This window comes from Cryptomeria japonica, chromosome 8 (assembly GCF_030272615.1).
Source record: "Cryptomeria japonica chromosome 8, Sugi_1.0, whole genome shotgun sequence".
NCBI classification, from domain to species: Eukaryota; Viridiplantae; Streptophyta; class Pinopsida; order Cupressales; family Cupressaceae; genus Cryptomeria; species Cryptomeria japonica.
In genome coordinates, this window is record NC_081412.1 from 24,856,114 (window position 1) to 24,872,737 (window position 16,624).

The window sequence follows — 16,624 nt, forward strand, 5'->3', positions numbered from 1 at the left end:
CTAAGACAGATCCTGTGGTTGTCTTTAGTGATGATGACACTGATTGGATCGACCAGGTAGATATAGAGGTTGAGGTTGTAGCCATGGCAGAGGAGCGAAGAGCACAAGCAGAGACAGGAGATTCAGAGGCAGATAGTGACACAAATGTTCTTGATGTTGGTGAGCATGGCATGGTGTCATGGGGAGCAGCTATGGATGCCGAATCATCCAAGACCTACCTTAGATGCCTTCACAGGGGGTCGGGGCTGGAGGGTGCAGGCTCCTCTGAGCCATATGCTTGTAGTTGTATTTACCTTTGGTATTTGTATGTAACATTTGATGATCATCATATGATGACATTATTCCATGAGTTTTGCAATATTGTATAAATTTGACAATATTTATATATCTATGTTTGTTATTTCCTTCAACTACAATTTGCGTTTATGCTTATGTGATTGATGTAAACTTGTGTATGTAATCAAATGAACCGAGTTTGATGATGTTATTGTGTCTTTAAGGTGTATTCAATAAAGGGTGCATGAAACAAGTTTTAAATCTTTAAAAATCTCTAAATTTCTTGAGTTTTTCACTTTCCCGAGTCCAGCCCAGTCTGACTCTGAGTCCGAGTCCAGGTCGGCCTTGCCGAGTCCGAGCTGAGTCCGAGTCCCGTTTCTTTGATTAGGAGTAGCTAGAGATTTGCTTCATCGCTTCCTCAAAAGACTCATTAGTGTGACCCTTACACAAGTTGAAGATATTCTATCCTCTTTCTAAGGCCTCTAGGAACCATCCTTAAGCTTTCTTTCATTCAGTTGTGGTGGAGGAGCACCCGAGGAAGTTGGCAATCGGCACCGCCCAAAAAGATTTTCAGTTTTGTTTTGGTTTCCGATTTCAGTTTCTGTTGACATCTCTTCTCAGTCGTTCAACATTTCGCTATGACTTGAGCAAGATCTAAACCTCTCAAAGAATTATTGTCTCATTTAATGATTGGAATAATGTAATTCTCTGAAGCCTCCTTAACCATGTCAAGCATTCTCCTTGCCTCTGCTAAATAGGCAATTTGGAACAGGGCATGGACATTGAATTATATATAATATTACCAGATGTTGAGGTTGCGATTGTCTTGGTAGACATGCATTCAAAATGTGGATGCATAGACCTGGCACGTGAAACAGAATGCCTTTATCGAACTGTAATCTCATGGATTGCAATGGTTGTAGGATATGCACAAAATATAACTGTCGAAAAGACTTTAAGCAAATTTAATTGGCAGGCGCAAGAAATGTATTCATTGGAAAGGTTTTAGAAACTTAGAAAACCAAAAAGCACGTATGGACATTGGCTGCATGGCAGTGATGTGGAAATCGCAGCCTGTATAAACCTTTGAACAAATGCCCGATTCAGCTTTTAACTTAAAGCAATGAGTGGAGAACCAGAGTGCAGGGAACATATAAAATGCAATCGGTCAATAAAGAGAAAGGAAAATGCCAAAGCAACGCAGGGAAAAAGAAGACAAAACGTCTCATCTGGAACTGAGTGCCACATGGAAGAGAATTGGAAGTGTGCAATAGAAAAGAAGAATGCGTGAGGGGAAGAGTGAATGAAGAGTCACCAGCCTGGGGAAACCAATCGATGGCTACAGAACATAATAAAGAGAGAAGAGGCATCAGCTACAGAGTAGAGTGTGGCTGCATAATAAGCTGAATCGGCCCATTAAAAAGATTAGGGCTATGCAAGAGGTGGGTATTTTGCAGCCAAGTTGCAGAGTGTGTGGCTACAAAGAGAGGGTAGAGTGTGTAGCTGTGAAGAGAGGGTAGAAGGAAGAACAAAGATTATGAGATTGGAGAGGTCATTGAGAGGCCAGAACTTTGTAGTTACTTTCTGCAGATATGTTGATAGACTGTAAAGAAAATTTGAATGAATTTGAGAGAATGTCTTTGTTCTTAGTTGTGTGAATTTGTGAATTAGTTGCAGGAGGAGTTTTTTTTGTCTTGCATCAGGTTGTCAATCCATAGCTCTTTCTTTAATCTTGTATAGGTCATTCACAAAGCACTCCACAATTGATTCTCAAATTAATTGTGTGCAATCTTTGAGGCAGTAGAAAGTAAGTTTAATTAATAAATATTATGAAATGACAATTCATGATCCACAGACCGGTACTTCGGATGTATTACAAGCACTTCATGAAAAGGGTTACATTTTATGAAAGAAACTTTTAGCAGTGTCAAAACAAAATAGAAAACATAAAAGGATTCTTCTACATGTATGAGACATCAAAAGTCATTGGGTGAAGAGTTGAGGGTAGACATCAACTGTCATTAAATCATAGGACACCCCAAATTCCATTGGGTGAAGAATTGAGGATAGACATTATCTGTTCTTAAATCAAAGCATGAAGGTAAGAATATCAAAATAAAATTTCAGACACCGCAGATGTCATTTGGTAAAGAACTGAGATGAGATATTAGCTGTCATTATATGAAAGCATGTAGATAAGAAGGTCAAAGTAAAATTTCAGCCACCGCATATCATTGGGCGAAGGATTGAGGATAGACATTATCTTTTGTCATTAAAAGCATATGGATAAGTTCATACTGCTAACACGTTGAATGAAGAAAAGTGAATGGAGACTATAATTATTATCATTAAATGAACTTGCAAAACACAAAAAAAAACAACAGCAAAAACTCTAATCCTTCACAATTTGAGGGAGAAATTTTGACTTAATATAATCTATAAATGCTTTAAATGTCAAGATAAGTTTATAGATTGATTTTCCTAGGTATATCATATTAATACCCATAGCAAAATCATTGCCTTTCCTTCCAAATCAGAAAGATAATTCTCATCTTTGTAATAGCATAAGCATCAAAGACAAGAAGCAACTCAGTAGGCACAAAATGAAAGCACCTTCTGCTAACCTGAATTCTAATTCAGAGAGAAAACAAAATCAAGATATCAAAGAATCTTGACTTTTGACATGTTAAAGATAAAGATTTGTAAGCTATTATTCTATTTGGGTTATACTATTTTTCTTTGCAGCTTCACGCTCTTGTCTCCTTTGCTCTCTCTGCAGGAAGAAAAAAAAATTGTTAGCCAAGGTTCACTATCATCACAAAACATCTAGTAAAATCAACGCACGATGACAAGCTCTATAAAAAAATCAATTGTAAGAATGGCATTTACTAAAGACAATCTTGTATTGTCACAATTTCTTCAACTGTTTATTCACTAATCAACAATAAGGTAAAACTACAAGACGTGGAAAAAAAACATATTCATTTCTTACACTTCAATGAATTAAAGGAATGAAAGTCACAGGATAGAACAGAATGAGCTAGACTAGTGCTATATGCACTATTTAGAGATTAAGTGAAGTCGCTAGAAGTCTAGAAGACAATTGACTTCTGAACAAGTTAGCCCCACCAAGATATCCATTTTACTTCATAGAGAAAACATGAGGAGAATGAATTTACTAGGTTCCACGGCATTTCAGAACTTAGTATTTACAAGCATAGCTATAAATGACATTGAAATTCAATCTTAGAAGTTCATGTAATGTATGAATTTTGATATTCAATGTAACATATTCATTGATTTGAATATCTCAGCAATAAAATTAGAAATTTCTGATTTTGTTGTTCAAGGTTTTCATTATAACAAAAGGTCCAAAGGATACAAAATCATAAATGAAAGTTTAATGAGAAAATACATTTCTTACAACTTGTTGTGACGTTTTCACACATCGCCCCATTGCAAATGGGGACCCTTGCTTTTTTTGTTTTTTTAGGGTTTGTTTTTTAGGTCTTTTAGCGTTTTGTTAGTTGGCTTTTTGCATTTTTGAGTGTTGTCGGGGAGATCAATAGGATAGCAAGTCCGGCTTGAGTGATGTCTTGATCCTGAAATTTGGCTAAGTCTGGAATGTCCCGAAAATTTGGCTAAGTCTGGAATGTCCTGATCTTGAATTTGACTAAGTCTGGAATGTCCTGATCCTGAATTTGACTAAGTCTGGAAACTGAAAAACCTCAAAAAACTAGATTTTGCAATATAACTCCTGGAGGTCTGAAACCACTCTCAAACATCCTGAAAGTATATATGGAATATAACTTAAAGTATAAGTTTCTTATACTTAAATGTTATATTCCATTAAAATTGTCCTGATAGAGAGTTCGAAAAGTCAAATTTCGCTCCTGTCCTTCACTGAGGGTCCAGAGCGAAAAGCGCTCATGTCCCTCTCCAAGGGTCCAAGGCGAATCGCTCCTGTCCCTCACCAAGGGTCCAGAGCGAAAAAGCTTAGTGGAGTCATTCCTGACCTTGTTTGGACAAATTGAGACATCAAAGGCATGATGGAGGACAAAATGAACGTGATAGAGCATCCAGACTTGATTAAGGACGATGAAATGATGGAGTATTTGTCTAGAAAGGTAAATTCGCTCCTGTCCCTCACCAAGGGACCAGAGCGATTTTATTCATATACACATTTTTAGACCTTGTTTGGACTCGAACTTTTATTCATGGCGTGTAAAGAGATGATATTTTCCTCAGCGAAGGAAATTTGAAGTGAAAAGTAAAAAGATTTGGCCCTGAGAGCAAAAATCGCTCCTGTCCCTCACTGAAGGACCGGAGCTTGAATTCCAATTTCGCATTATCCTTGCAAGATTTAAGTGGTTTCGCGATTTGAGGAGGTCAAGGGAAGTATGTTTTGCCCGTTGAATATAACTTAAGTACGCCACAATGAAGAAAATCGGCCTAAGTAACAAGTTTGCCCCTGTCCCTCTCCAAGGGACCAGAGCGATTTGCTTAAAAGACAAGTTTTGGGCGAAGGTGAAGTGAGTTTTGAGTTTGAGGCAAATGAAACAAGGTGTAACCACTCTATTGAAGATAATTTTGAAGATTGCAAGACGCCAAGTAAGCCCATATTTGCCTAGGCGCTCCTGTCCCTCTCTCAGGGACCAGAGCGATTTCCTCCTAAGACAAATTTCCCACCAAGTTGAAGCGAGTTTCATGTCAAAGATAAGTGAAGGGGAACATAATGAATCCGTTGAAGACAAATTTGAAAGTTGGTAAAGCACAAATGAGCTTATAAGTGCAAATTCGCTCCTATCCTTCTGTCAAGGACCAGGGCGAAATATAGAATATCAAGTCTTTTCCTTCAAGATTGGGCGGATCCAAGCCAAGACGCATGATGGAGATAATGTTTGGAACACTCCGAAGAAAAACAAAGTTACAAGGACTATGAGAATTTGATGGAAATAGCTAACTCGCTCTTGTCCCTCTCCCAGGGACCAGAGCGAAATAGTCAAGTATGCTTAAATTTTGAATGCCACTTCCTTTTCAAACGTTCAAGGAGTAAGGGACACTATTTTACGCTTTGAAGACAATTGGAGGTCGATATGATCAAGGATTAGCACAAGGAGCAAAAGTTCGCTCCTGTCCTTCAGACAAGGACCAGGGCGATATTCATTGAAACAATCATTTCCTTCAAAAAACCATATCAAGGCGAAGTCATGCAAGGTCCGAAATGTCATTAGAAAGGTGATGAACAAGGAGTTAATATTAAAAGTTGACAATTTTGAGCTAAAATACAAAGTTCGCTCCTGTCCCTCACCAAGGGACCAGGGCGAAAATCACTCAAATATCAAATTTGCCTTGCAAGGGACAAGTTAAGTATGCGTAGAATGAATGGATGAAGTTATTTCTTGCCTTGTGACGTAAGTTGGCAATTAAAATGATCAAGGATCAAGGAGAAAAGCAAAGTTCGCTCCTGTCCCTCATCAAGGGACCAGGGCGAAAATGGTCTAAGAGACATTCATTCGAAAGATTGAATAAGATCAAGCTCAAGGTTCCCAATTGAAATGCCAATTTGGACGTAAGGGAAGTGACTTTGAACGTAAAAGGCGAGAAATTCAAGAACAAAATGCTAAAGCGCTCCTGTCCCTCTGCCAGGGACCAGAGCGATGAGGTTAATATTCATTATTCTTCCCATATCTAGGCGCCAACATCATTTTCAAATTGCATTAAATGCTAAATTTCGATGAACCTTGATATTTTTAATTAAAATTGGTATTTAATGGGTGCGCACAAGGCATTTAATTGATTAATTTAGCCTTTTAAAAATCATTAATTACGAAGGCATTTAATTAATTAATTATTAATTTAATTAAATAAGAGGGAGAACGCTTGGGTTTTATTTTTATATTTATACAAAAGTTGGCCTCCTTTTATTTTAATTTTTTGTTATTATTTGCCTTATTTTCAAGTCGGCCTAGAGGTAATTAAAGAGGTGAGCGCTTATATAAGGAGGGTACTTTGAAGCATTTCAAATCATCATTTAATCATTCATTTGATTGCGATTTTGGAAGACAAGGAAAAGTGCGAAATTTCCATCCAAGGAAGAGTGCGAATTTGGTTAGAAGTGGAGCGAATTCTCTATCAAAGCGTTGAAGTCCTCAAGGTGGTGAAATTAAGTAAGGAGGTGCATTTTATCCAAGGGAGAGCTTTGATCTACACTTTGCCTAGCCAAAATTCATCTATTTTTTTTGAGTTAATTCTCAAGAAGAGGTATGGCAAAATCATCTTGACACCCTTATTCAAGGTTTGATTTTTTTTTAAGCATTTTTGGGAAAAATCTAAGTATTACATGGTTAATTAGGAAATGATAACTCAAGATTTATCATGAAGTTTCCTAATTAAAATCTTGAATATTCCTTTTAAAGTTTAATTTTTAGATTTCAAGATATATTACTAATTTTGAAATGTTGTGTAGGCATCAAATGGAGATCCTGGAGTTGGAAAATCAAGCCAGATCAAGGACGATCAAGCAAGGACAAGGACGACCTTCTTCGATCCAGCCTAGCAAGGACAAGGGCGACCTCCTCCAGCCTAGCATCGACAAGGACGACCTTCTTTGGACTAACGTCATCAAGGGCGACCTCTTCCAATCTAGTATTCCAAGGCGAGGTACATCAATCGTCCTGCACATCAAGGACACAAGAAGTTAGAACAAGGGTTCGTTGAAGAAGCAAATAGTTCCAGATGAATTAATTAAAGCTAGCTTCTCAACAACACCAAGTTGAATATTTACCAAGTTACAAGTGTCAGACAAGGTGGCATCCTAGTCATCACTTCTCCAGTCAGTGTGGTCCACCTTAGCATTTCCAGGTTCAATGTACCTAACTCATGGAAGGTGGCATGAACTCCGATGTACCTACCCCGGCTATCCATTGGTCGATTTTTTCCAGAGAGGACATGTGTCCAAGCAATACAATTTTATCATTGGTCAAGCATTAAATGTTATGTAATGGTTGTAACAAACCCTAATTAGGGTTTTCATTGTTGAATCTTGGCCATTGATCTCGAATTGATCTAGGCCATCGAATTGTATTGTGGGCACTATATAAGCCCTGGCATTTCATTTGTAAAGGCGGATTAGAGAGAATTAGCAATAGTTAGATAATAGTTAGAGAGTTGAAAATAGTAAGAAGATAGAAATAGAATAGTAACTAGAGTATAGTAGAGAGAGAAGGCAAAGATTGTTGCCAAGATGTTGTTGTAAAAGACTTGTAACTTCATTAAAGAAATGGTGAAATTTATGGGTCGATTCGACAATTTGCATGGTCTTTATACTTCTCGTATTTGATTTCATGTTATTAGATGAGTAGAAGAAATGTGCTTGATTGATGGTGGAATTCGTACATCCATACTACTAGCAGTTTGTTGATTGCAGACTTGCCTTGCGTAGTCAACTGGAATCATTCAGCTTAAGCCTAACTTCAATTGTCGCTTCTTCATTGATATGCATCAACCTGATGGTGTCTATGCCTGCAGTGATGATTTGAACATCATAAAGCTTCCCTTCGAAGATCGCACTAGCCTTGTGGAGATGGTCCTGCTATGTCAAAACAAGACCTAGTTAGAGTTTCATCAAAGATCAATCATTGCTCCTACATTCTTAGTATTAGGATTAGATCCTCTCTTCGCCCTCATCTTTTTTCCTTTTTTCAAGTCAAAGTTAGTAAAATCCTGTGTTCCAGCAATATTCAAAGCAAATCAGAAGTCCAGGCATCAAATGTAAGTCCCCTTGTGATTCCAGCAAATCACATCATACCACAAAGAGCTTATCCACACGTAGAGACCCTACATACAAGAACCTTGAAGTCATCCTGATTGATCCTTTTTCGCGATATCTTTAGCAATCAGAGGCTTTACTCAAGAGAGGATAAGGTAACTTTAGGTATTTTATTCTGTGTTTGATAGTGTACAAAATACACGTCAACACAACTGTACACTCTCCTTTGACATATGCCTGATTTCACTTTACAACTATATGCAACCAAGCTTTTGCTTATTCCACACTCATTTTATAATTGCCTACTCTCCTGCAGATGTATGCAGTAATAGAATTGCCCATTGATGAAAAGAGTAACAACTGTATGTTGCAATTCAACAGGGGTACATTTACATTCCATAGTAGCATGCAGTTGTCCAACAAGTGTAAGTTTTTCTTTCCAAAGTTGCACATGGTCACACATTTCCACTGATGAAAAGAGTAACAAATGTATGTTGTCATTATGTTTTTGTTCTACAATTATATGCAGTCATTCAAGAGCCATACAGTTTCATTCTAACGCTGTATGCAGTCATTCAAAAGTTTTACACTTTATTTCAAATATTGTATGCAATCATATATTTGCTCTTTGTACAGCAGACTTTTCTTCCTTGGATTTCAGACTGCTGGGGGAACATCTGATAATCCCGAAGAGAGTTGAGGAATATCTCAGATGTCCCCAGCCATCCTAGGGATAGTGGGATCCCGTGAATGTGGTCTCACTGTCTTGGTCATGCCAGGTGAAGGGGTGCGGGGGCAGAAATGCATCCCCATATAACATAGCAAATTTACAATGATAGATCATTCAATGTTCTATCTTTTTGGAGGAAAACTGGGAGCATTCATCTAACTATGGGACAAGCTGTGAATAGGTTGTTTCTTCAAAATGAACTCTTCAAACAAAATGAAAAAAATGTAGACCTACTTCCTCCATTATGCCCTGTAATATTCCCCTAATTTTTTTTTGGGTTTTTAGCAATAAGAATTACAAAGCAAACACCATAACCCATTAAGGTTAGAGAAATAATCCATACAACTGAAAGCAACCCTCCACTTTCTGATCACCGAGAGCCCAACCTAGGAGGGTGAGAGCATACAGTGCTGAGGGGATCGTTAGCACCATAAACCAAACTGAGATTACAATGCACAAGCGGCAAGCCAGCCCCTTCTGCTTATCCAACAGGATAGAAACTGAACTCTTGGCTAGTAAACCAGCCAAGAGAAATAACAAGAAACTAAAACTCAATCACTCTACCACGTATTTCAGCGGGAGGACATTACATTAAGCTATCACTCTACCGCATATTTCAGTGGGAAGCCAATGCATAAAACTTATCACTCGACCACTTATTCAGTGGGAGGACTGAGTACATAAACTGAATTACAAAGCAAGAAGGCGGCTAAGCCAGCCTCTTCCACTTACAAAATGGGAAAGCAATGCATTAGAAATGGTTAGTAGTAGTACTACTTAACCTTACAATATAGAAAATAGAGAGATTGAATAGAGAAATAATGTTGTCCAAGCTGATAAATATTCCCAAGCAAGTGCTAACTCCCCAAAAGCCCTTCAACATGAAATTATGAAATTCTAGGAGCAATGACATGCAGACCAGCAACTTCAAGAAGCTATGACATACTCATATCTCTCTCCAAACTCACCCAAATCAACTAACCTACTCACACTCCTAAATGCACACCCAAACACTAACTTCTGGAAATTTGTAATTTTTGAGAGCAAGCTGGAAATGCACAACCAACAACACCAAGACACACTAAAATGCATAAAACTCTCTCACAACTCGCCCAAATCACTCCAAACCAAACCCAAACTACTAATATATCAACAATGACCAAGAACAACCAACAAACTGGCCACCAAACATCCCATTCAACTCAACTTGCTTCCAAATGCCCACATAGAGAAAAACGCCAAAGCTGGAAATTTCGATTTGCAAATATAAAAATGAATACTCAAAGATTAGTGCTGAAAACTTACAAATACCATTGCCTGGGACATAGAAAAACAAAGAGTCAATACCCAGAAGTAGCAGACGATCACACGGAGACTTATGAATGAAAGTATGCTTCAACCATGACTTTCCCAGCAGCTTGGAAACACACTGAAACTTGAACTACAGCAGAACCAGCAATCCCACACTTCAACAAACTCACAAAGATCACTGAGAGAACATGGAAAACAGCTAGGTACTGTCTTGCAAGTATGAAATTGCATTTAGCTACGAAGGCTCACTTCGAAGCTCAAATTTCTATTTCCAAACCAGTAGCATAACGATGCAATTTTCAAGATAACCAAAATGAGAGCCCAAGGCTCTTATTTATAACTTCTTGCTCCATCAAATTCAAATGCAAATGCACACAAATACGCTCCAATTTACATGTCGCTTCATTACACTCCAAGGCGCCCAACACATTTGAATTTTATTAAACATGTCCCCTCAAAATGGCATCCACTTATTCCCAACTCCCTAGGCAAAGTTCAAACTTTTGCTAGGTGAACAACTTGCAATATTAAAACAATATAAACATGACATGTTTAATCATTCTCAACACCACCTGACTAGAGGAAATAATAATATTAGTAGCAGATATTTATTCTTTTCCCTAAGTCACCCAAAACACAATTAATCAGTAATTAAATAATTAAATATTAAACCTTAGGATAAGGAAATAATATTCAATTCAATAACTTATAACTCCGGTACTGATTAACATCAAATTCAAGGATGAAGTTGTGCGATGAAGACCACTGAACTGTGCTAAATCAGGACCCTGTCCGAGACTACTAAAAATAGAAACGCTAAATACTGCCACTTACTAAAAATAGTAAGTCATGAAATACTTCTCCGAAAATCACGATCTTCGCACCTAGAGGAAGAGCTTGGAAAGCTCAGTAAGACAACATCATCCAAACAGCCAAACCCTAACTTACTAAAAATAGTAAGTTCTCACTTCACCAAGAAATCCAATGCATGTTATGCTACTCTGGAGCTCATGAAAAACCCAGAAGGAAACCATAGACAAAACTGAAGAATTCCCTCCTGATAAACCCTAGAAAGCTCATGCAGAACTCCACAAAAGTTAGAAACCCTAATTCTCCTTTCCACATAGCCTACGGGTCTCCGGAATAGGCCAATGGACCACTGAAAGCACATCATTGAGAAGGGGACATTACATGCCCACACATCTAATAAGCCACATTTATCTATTGTATCTCACAAGGATTGTTAAGCACACTAACATACAACTAGTTCATTGTATGGAAAGTATTCAAAACTTCTTTTGAATTCAACTTTGAAGAATGCATGTGTGATGTCCCCAAACAAGACTCCATCAAGTATTGTTAAAATGAAGAAAGCTCTTCGTATTATCTTTAAGGATAGGCAACATTGAAGCATTGTAGACATGAAAGATATCTGCCAATATAATATTAGAAGACCTATAGTGGCATTCTTTAATTATATTGTCGACAATAAACAAGCATATCAATTATATATGAAGATTGAACATAGATATTATTATTGATGGATATAATGCAGCGATACTATACAATAACCACAAATATTTATATGGAGAATGATGATAAAAGTGATTGTTACCCTGATAGAGATTAAGGAGTAATATTATTGACCAAGGCGGCACTAAAATATGATCTTTGAAGACATAAAATATCATGTTAAGGAGTCAATGTTAAAGAATGACGACTTGAATAGAATGAATTTGAAGGACACCTAATAGTGGATGTAGTATTCATAGGAGTTAATTATGTCGTGTTGGAGTTTAAAGGAGATCCGTAATATTGAAGGCTAGTACTAGAATTCTTAGGTAGCGATCAGGGAAAGATTTAGTTGATGATGTAATAAGAAAAGATAATAACAAATAGAAGCAGCAATTACACATGGAAGGACATCGATATAAAGAGCGGCGGACCATAAAAGAACACAAAATGAAGGCTACAAAGGTAATGATTGACAAAGTCAACTACATACTTGTTGTGACGTTTTCACACATCGCCCCATTGCAAATGGGGACCCATGTTTTTTGCTTTTTAGGGTTTGTTCTTTAGGTTTTTTAGGGTTTTGTTAGCTAGCCTTTGCATTTTGAACGTTGCCCAGGGGATCACATGGATAAGTAAGTCCGGCTTGAGTAAGGTCCTGATCCTGAAATTTGGCTAAGTCTGGAATGTCCTGATCCTGAATTTGACTAAGTTTGGAAACTGAAAAAACCTCCAAAAACTAGATTTTGCAATATAACTCCTAGAGGTCTGAAACCACTCTCAAACATCCTGAAAGTATATATGGAATATAACTTAAAGTATAAGTGACATTTCCTTCTTATACTTAAATGTTATATTCCATAAAATTTATCCTGATAGAGAGTTCGAAAAGTCAAATTTCGCTCGTGTCCTTCTCCAAGGGTCCAGAGCGAAAAGCGCTCCTGTCCCTCTCCAAGGGACCAAGGCGAATCGCTCGTGTTCCTCACCAAGGGTCCAGAGCGAAAATGCTTAGTTGAGCCATTCTTGACCTTGTTTGGACGAATCGAGACATCAAAGGCATGGTGAAGGACGAAATGAGCATGATAGAGCATCCAGACTTGATCAAAAACAATGAAATGATGAAGTTTTTGCCTAGAGGGTCAAATTCGCTCCTGTCCCTCACTGAAGGACCAAAGCGATGTTTATTATATTAGCCAAATCCCTCAAAAATCACGTAAGGTCAAGGTTTTGCAAGGTCGTATGTGGTCCAAGGCATGATTAGAAGGTGATATACAAAGACTTCAAACGTTAAAAGATCCTTAAATTGAACACAGAAGCTATATCGCTCCTGTCCCTCTCCAAGGGACCAGGGCGATTTGTATGGGATCCTTCATTTTCCTTCAAGTTCATGCCAAGTCAGGGTTTTTCGGGGTCACACAAGGTATAAGGTGTCATTTGAAGATGATATGCAAGAGTTTTGAACGTCAAAGTGTTACCAATTTGTGCAAGGAACTCATATCGCTCCTGTCCTTTGGACAAGGACCAAGGCGATTTCATTAAAACACTCATGATCCTTTAAATGCATGTCAAGGCAAGGATAGGCAAGGTCAAGGACGTCCTTTGGAAGGCAATGAACGAAGAACGAAGATCAAAAGTTTGCAAATTTGAGCCAGGACACTAGGATCGCTCCTGTCCCTCAGGAAGGGACCAGGGCGATATTTGCCAAAGCACTCATTTTCCTTCGGAGATCATGACAAAACAAACTTGCAAAGGGTTCAAAGTGTTGTTTGAAAGGTAATAAAGGAGAAGTTGATATCAAGGACGGAGAATTTCAAGTAAAAATTGATGGATCGCTCCTGTCCCTCTCCAAGGGACCAGGGCGATATCACACCTAAAGGACATTTGTTTGCAGGACAAGTCGCTCAAGTTTAAAAATCCTAGCGAACATGCCAAATCCAACGTGGAGATAGAGATTTTGGACGTTAAAAGTGCAAGTATCGAGACAAGGTTGATGGATCGCTCCTGTCCCTCAGTCAGGGACCAGGGCGATGAGGTACGTATCTTTCATCTTCAAAATTTGGCGTTCAAACAAGTTTTTTTAAATTTATTTTAAATGCTAAAATTCGATATGTTTTGAAAATTCAATTAAATGGCATTTAAATATTGCGCTTGATATTATTAATTATTTTTTGCCTTGTGAAAATTGAATTTGATTAAATTAATTTAGAACGATGGCATTTAATAATTAATAATTAATTAATAAAAAAAATCAAAGGGAGCGCTTGGTTTATAAAAGTCGGCCTTGTTATTTATCAAAAAATCGTTTAATTTGCTTTATTTTCACAAAGTCGGCCTAAATAATGATGAGAGGTAAGCGCTTATAAAGGGAGGGTGAGAATCTTCATTTCAACATTATCATTTTCATCTCTTACATGCGATTTGAGGAAGACAAAGGAGAAATGCGATTTAGAGTATACAAAGCAAAGTGGTGCGAACTACTATTCAAGGTGGAGCGAATTTCAAAGGGAAAGTGCAAGCATTATAAAAGGAGTTCGAGTTTCAAGTTAGGCAAACTTGCCAAGGACATTGAAGAACACATCAAAGATATCCCCAAGGGTGGCGAATTAACAAAGAGGACGTTCCTTATCATTGGAGATCACGTCAAAGTCATTTAATTTCAATTTTGCCTAGGCGAATTTTCTTCATTTTGCATTTTAGAGTTAAGCTCTCAAGTAAGGTATGGCAAGATCTCTTGTTTTAATTTCGAATTTTGATCGTCATTACCTTAAGCTTGAATTTTGAATTTTGAATTGTTTTAGCTCAGTCGTTTTTAGGAAATGATTAATAAAGGACTTATCATTAAGTTTCCTAAAATTTGCTCTCTAATTTATGTTATGTATTGCAAAATTATGGTACTAATTTTGAAATGTTGTGTAGGCATCAAATGAAGATCTCATCAAGAAAAATCAAGCCGGATCAAGGATGGTCTTCGCCGGGACGATCAAGCCAGGACAAGGGCGACCTCTTCCAAATCCAGCATTCCAAGGCAAGGTACATCAATCGTCTTGCACATCAAGAACAAAAGGAGTTAGGACAAGAGTTAATTAAAGATAGCCTCTCAACGACATCAAATTGAATATCTAGCAAGCTACAAGTGTCAGATGAGGTGGCATCCTAGTCATCACTCCTCCAGTCAGTGTGGTCCACCTCAGCATGTCCAGATTCAATGTACCTAACTCATGGAAGGTGGCACAAACTCCGATGTACCTACCCCGGCTATCCATTGGTCGATTTTTCTAGAAGGGACATGTGTCCAAGCAATACAATTTTATCATTGGTCAAGCATTAAATGTTATGTAATGGTTGTAACAAACCCTAATTAGGGTTTTCATTGTTGAATCTTGGCCATTGATCTTGAATTGATCTAAGCCATCAAATTGTATTGTGGGCACTATATAAGCCCAGGCATTTCATTTGTAAAGGCTAATAAGCAATAGCTAGAGAGTTAGAAGATAGAAAGTAGTTAGAAGGTGATTAGAATAGCAATTAGAGTAGAATAGGAGGACAAGGCAAGAAATTGTTGCCATTGATTGTAAACAAACTCCATTTTCATTGAAGTAATGGTGAAATATGTCGTTTTCTTGCAATTTGCATGGTTTCTTGTTGAGTCTTGAATCTTAGATGGTAGATGATTAGATGAATGGAGGAAATGTGATTGATTGATGGTGGAATTCGTATATCCATACTACTAGCAGTTTGTTGATTGCAGACTTGCCTTGTGTAGTCAATTGGAATCGTTCAGCTTAAGCTCAATTTCAATTTGTTGCCTCTTCATTGGTATGCATCAACTTGGATGGTATCTATGCCTACGGTGATGATTTGAACATCATAAAGCTTCCCTTAGAAGATCGCACTAGTCTTGTGTAGATGTTCCATTGATGTCAAAACAAGATCTAGTTAGAGTTTCATCAAAAATCAAGTCATTGCTCCTACATTCTTAGTATTAGGATTAGATCCTCTCTTCGCCCTTATCCTTTTTCCATTTTTTCAAATCCAAGTTAGTAAGAGCCTGTGTCCAGCAAAGCAGATCGGAAGTTCAATCATCACATGTAAGTCCCCTTGTGATCCCAGCAAATCACATCATACCACTGGAGCTTGTCCACACGTAGAGACCCTACATCAAAGAACCTTGGAGTCTACCTAACTGATCCTTTACGCGAATCTTCAGCAGTTAGAGACTATTTTCTCAAGAGAGGATAAGATGCCTATTGGTATTTTATTCTGTGTATGATGGTGTATAAAATACACGTCAACAATACTGTACAAACCGACTCCTTTAGTAATACACAGGAAATATATTCATGCAGCAATTGAGATGCATACTGTTTGCCCTCTCGGGTGAATAACTTAAGACATAAAGGACATAACGCAGAATAATGCCGTAAATATCAGACAAAGTGTATCAAAATGTTCTATTCATAAGAAGTGTATTTTACAAGTTACATTCCGGAGTATAAAAGGGTACCGAGGGGGTGCGAGCGCCAACCGTCGCACCGCAACTTCCACCCCTCGGTTGCCAACTAACCAAAACAATTACACATAATTAACTAATGTTATTCCCGTGTACAATAATGCCGCCAACATCATCCCCCCAAAAAGAAAAGTCGTCTCTAGGCGACTTACAAAAATGGAGATAATGCAACCTATACAAGATATCTGAAAGACTAGGGAGGGGGCTGAGAAAGCATCCCTAAAGTAGAAGTGTGAGATGGTGGTGGCTGGGTCGCCAAGCGGGCATGAAGCTCATACACCTGCTGAGTGTGTGCAGCCACATCCCGTTCCGCTACGAGGACCTTCTCTAGAGCTGTCTTCACCATGTGTGCTGCCTCTAGTAACTCCTCTTTGGTATCCACTGCCTCCATCGCGCAGGCCAACCGTGTCTGCTCGGCTGCCAGGCGGCCCTCTACCTCGGCCTTCGCTGTCCGGATCTCAGCCGTCTCTGTGCGGGCCACCTCTAGCTGTGCCAACAACTGCGCCCTCTCGGT